The following is a 4918-nucleotide window of genomic DNA, read 5'->3' as shown; positions in this document are numbered from 1 at the left end:
GTATTCAACGCATTAAGCAAAGCACAGATCCCGAACAATGGAGATATGTGACCTCTGAAGAGAATCCTGCGGATCATGCTTCCAGAGGTCTCACATCAGAACAGCTCATGGCTTCCAACTGGGTTCACAGGTCCAGACTTTCTTTGACAAGAAGAACTTCCCAAAGGACAAGTCACGGGAAGAGTTCTCAGACAATGATCCAGAGCTGCATAAATCCCTGGTCCATGATACCCAGGCAAAGGAAGAAAGATCCTTACTAGATCACATTCACATGTTCTCAGACTGGGCAAGAGTGGTAAAAGCTATTGCCAGGCTCAAAACGACATGTCAAGGAAGCCATGGGCTTAAAATTGAGGTCCAGTGAAGCTACAAGCATAGAAGAAAGGGAGAGAGGCAGAGCTCAACATTATAATGATGGTTCAAGAAGCAGCCTTCCCCATGAGATACACAACCTTAGGCACCAGAAAGACATCAAGACCAAAGATAAAAAGCAAGTTGCATTTCTGGGATGAGCAAAGGTATCCTCAGGTGGGAGGTCGCTTGGCTCATGCAACCTTCATTCCCATGTGAAGCATCTTGTAATCCTGCCAAGAGATAGTGCTTGGGAGCAGCACTGACAAGTGGCTATCATGAAAGAGTACGATACTCAAGGACGTGGAATGACTATCAATGAGCTGCGATCCAACGGTATATGGATCCAAGGATGCAGCAATGCAGTTCTCCTCACATCTACAAATGTGTGAAAATGCAGGAAATTCAGAAGATGTACAGAAGGGCAAAGGATGGCAGATCTTCCTATGAACGCATGGAGACCGCGCGCTCCCTTCACATACTGCGGATGGACTGCTTTAGACCTTTCTGTGCCAAGGGACGAAGAAGAGAGTTAAAGCATTATGGGCTCCTTTACCACTTGCATGGGCTCGAGCAGTTCACATTGAAATGCTTGATGACTTAACCACCGACGCTTTATCAATTCCCCGCGTTCATTCATACGTGGTAATGTTCGTCAAATCAGACGTGATCAAGGCAGCAACTTCATTGGTGCAAGACGCGAGTTTGTGGACGCCCTGAAAGAAATGGATCAAACAGGACTGAAGGAACTTGGATGCGAGTTTATCATGAACACCCCATCTTTAAGTCACATGGGTGGTGTTTGGGAAAGACAAATCCGCACGATACGAAGTGTCTTATCATCCATTCTTGATCAGTCAGACGGAAGACTCGACAGCGCTTCTCTGCGTACCTTTCTCTATGAAGTCATGGCAATTTTAAATAGTAGACTCCTAACTACGGAATATCTGAATGATCCATTCAGTCCAGAACCTCTCACGCCAAATCATATCTTGACAATGAAGTCCACAGTTATCTTACCACCACCTGGACAGTTCATCAAGGAAGATCTTTATCTCCGCAATAGATGGCGCTGAGTACAATTCTTAGCCAATGAATTCTGGACAAGGTGGAAGAAAGAGTACCTCCTAAACCTCCAACACAGACAGAAATGGAATAAAGACAGAAGAAACGCAATGATTAATGACATTGTCATCTTGCAAGATGATATTGTACCACGCAACCAGTGGAAATTGGCAAACGTTATAGAAGTGTACCCGGGACAGGATGGACGGGTGAGAAGATTCAAGTTGCTGATCAGTTACTCAACCCTGGATGAGAGGTAAACGCATCACCAAACTCACCTATCTGGAGAGGCCCTGTCGGGAAAATCGGTTCAAACATGACGCCTTCAAGAACTTTGTGAAATCAATAGGCTTTTAATATAAAAGTATCGCAAGCCGGAGTGGTCCGCTGAAACACACTTTTTCAGAGCACCCGCTCTGATTTTATACACATACAACATCAGTCCATCTCACATGCAAATGCAGTTACATCCCAATCCATGCATCCTGCTTGTTCAGCCCAATAACGCCCATATCTGCTTTCGGTCAGATTATAATGATGACAAGACCCTTGCTTTGACCTAAAATAATATACGTCCCTCTATCCTATGGCCTATGCTTTGACCCTGTAATTAACTCCATGTGTTCCTTTGTATGTGTGTCTTTTATCCTCGGATCAGCAGACCATGTGTCTCCTCCAGTTTTATGTCTTTTATCTCGGATCAGCAGACCGTGTGTCTCCTTCTAGTTTTAGTGTGTCCAGCTGTCCTGGCGCCCCCATGTACGCTCTTCATGTGGTTGTCTAAGATCAGCAGACCATGTGTCTCCATTTTTAGTGTTTCCAGCTGTCCTATACATCTATGGCCTCCTCTGGTCTCCTCTCCTATACAATAGACAATGTATTTTACCAGAATGGCAAATGCACCTATAAGTGTATCTCTTCTTGTGTTACAGTATTTATGTTCCTCCATATATGTACATAATTTCTCCCATAGCCCGTCCATAAGACAGTCACCCTCCTGGAAGCCGATCAAGAAACATGCAGACTTCACAGAAATCACCGGGTGATTGGTGGGAGTGTAACTGACAGTTAACCTGTAAGTCTATGTCGTTGTCCTTTGTTTGAATTGTTTACGTGTCCGCTGTGTGGGGGAAATGATAAGACAAGCGGAACTACATAGCTAATACTGTTGTAACGGGGATCCTTATTGTAGCAACACACTTTTGGAGGGAAGGCAATCCCGCACTGTGTTAGCTAAGTTTTCATGTCATCGGGTGTAGTTCATAAAGGTTGAAGCGTGTATGTGAGGATGGTAACGTTATAATAATTAAGGATGAAGTGTGAATTAATGCCAGGAATAATAAATGTGAAGTTTGATTCCTCCCTTCTGTAATAAGCAGCCAATGAGGTATTTTACCATTATTCATGTGTTTAATCTGATACTGTTATAGCACCGGCTAAACTATTTATCTATGTAAGCACTTCAGAGTTATACTGTTAATATGTCACTCACGATAAGGAGGATGTAAGAGTGTGCTTAACTGTATTTTTCATTTACTTTATAGTTCTCACGGAAGGTGATAATTCTGACTAAATCTACAGGATAAAGCGGCCAGTTAAAATCAAGGAGCGGTTGTGCTCGTGGTTACCGGAGGGAGCTACACTACTCCCTTCACAAAACAGCGCAAACTGGCTCTAACCAGAATAGAAACAGGAGTGGGAGGCCCCGGTGCACAACTGAGCAAGAGGACAAGTACAGTACATTAGAGTGTATAGTTTGAGAAACAGACACCTCACAAGTCCTCAACTGGCAGCTTCATTAAATAGTACCCGCAAAACACCAGTCTCAACAGTGAAGAGGCGACTCCGGGATGCTGGCCTTCTAGGCAGAGTTCTTCTGTCCAGTGTCTGTGTTCTTTGCCCATCTTAATCTTTTATTTTTATTGGCCAGTCTGAGATATGGCTTTTCCTTTGAAACTCTGCCTAGAAGGACAGCATCCGGAGTGGGGTCAAATTGCCATAGATAAAATGCAATTGTGTTCGTTGTCCGTAGCTTATGCCGCCCATACCATAACCCCACCGCCACCATGGGCACTCGGTTCACAACGTTAACATCAGCAAACAACTCGCCCACAGAACGCCTTACTCATGGTCTGTGGTTGTGGGGCCGGATGGATGCGGCTTATGGTAGAGAAAGGAACATTCAATTCTCTGGCAACAGCTCTGGTGGACATTCTTGCAGTCAGCATGCCAATTGCACTCACCTTCAAAACTTGAGATATCTGTGGCATTGTGTTGTGTGACAAATTTTAGAGTGGCCTTTCATTGTCCCCAGCACAAGGTGTACCTGTGTAATGATCATGCTGTTTAATCAGCTTCTTGATATGCCACAGCTGTCAAGTGGATGGATTATCTTGGCAAAGGAGAAATGCTCACTAACAGGGATGTAAACAAATTTGTGCACAAAGTTTGATAGAAATAAGCTTTTCGTTCGTATGGAAAATGTCTGGGATCTTTATTTCTGCTCATGAAACATGGAACCAACACTTTACATGATCCGTTTATATTGTTATTCGGTGGAGATGGAAAACACATCCTAAGAAAGGGGGAAGGAGAAGAGATGAGGAGACGAATCCACTTCAGACTATTTAGCTGCGCCCCTAGGCTCTGGCAAGATGACCAACCATGTGACCCAATTAGCTAATTAATTACCTCAATCACAGCACCACCCCCATATAAAGTGCCAGAGAACATGCTACTATCAACTGTTGTTTTTGACTAGGATACTGTCAGTACGTGATAGTTGATGTTGTGTTAACTAGCAGGTGTAGTTTACTAGCTGTTACTGGCTAGGGTTAGACACTTCTACGGAGCAATGGCTTTTGGGTGTTGGGTGGGGTAAGTTTGGTGGTGGGCTTAAATGTTTTGAATAAGTGATTTGAATAAGTGTTTTGATGCTGGCAACCTTTATTGACCTGTGCTATTGTTTTTCTTACAGAGTATTTATACTCCTGTCTGTATGGCCTAGTGTAAGATGTTCTGACCTTCCAAGAGGTAAGAAACTTTTAAATTGAGTCAGATGAGCCTTTATACAAGCTGTAGAACACTTAGTTTCCACTCTTCAGATTCTCACCTTGTGTGTCTATATAGGGGCCATTGAGACTGCATGCCGGGATCGATACCTGTTAGTAACAACCCAACTCTCATTTGCTGGGAACGAACCTCGCTTTGAAGCAGTTGGTAAGTAGGTCCCTTTTGCATCAGAATTAAGGTTAAAAGCCTGAAACCAGGTTTGGTCAGCTCATGAACTTGGCATCTTAACATGTCTTGGCCAGGGTTTGGTAGCTGGTGCTGACAGGAAGTCTCTCCCTGCAGTATATTTCAGTCTCACTGTGCCTGTTGGACCACTTAAGAATAAACTGATTTTTATTTAGTATTTGACCTGAGCATATTCAAATCCTTTGATATGACCCAGTTCTTTACCCCCTATCTAGATGCTATTGGCGTTCACCCCATCACTAAG

At 43.7% G+C, this 4918-nt stretch overlaps 1 long non-coding RNA gene across 1 annotated transcript; it reads left to right on the top strand.

The window, feature by feature from the left end:
- Window positions 1-4171: 4171 nt before the first annotated feature.
- Window positions 4172-4629, top strand: LOC135572946 (uncharacterized). Its single transcript, XR_010464573.1, has 3 exons — window positions 4172-4293; window positions 4394-4449; window positions 4546-4629. It is a non-coding gene; the product is annotated as an uncharacterized LOC135572946 (long non-coding RNA).
- The last annotated feature ends 289 nt before the right edge of the window (window positions 4630-4918 follow it).

This window comes from Oncorhynchus nerka, linkage group LG8, assembly GCF_034236695.1.
Source record: "Oncorhynchus nerka isolate Pitt River linkage group LG8, Oner_Uvic_2.0, whole genome shotgun sequence".
NCBI classification, from domain to species: Eukaryota; Metazoa; Chordata; class Actinopteri; order Salmoniformes; family Salmonidae; genus Oncorhynchus; species Oncorhynchus nerka.
Note: the sequence above shows the minus strand (reverse complement) of the source record. Positions and strands in the feature narration are given on the sequence as shown.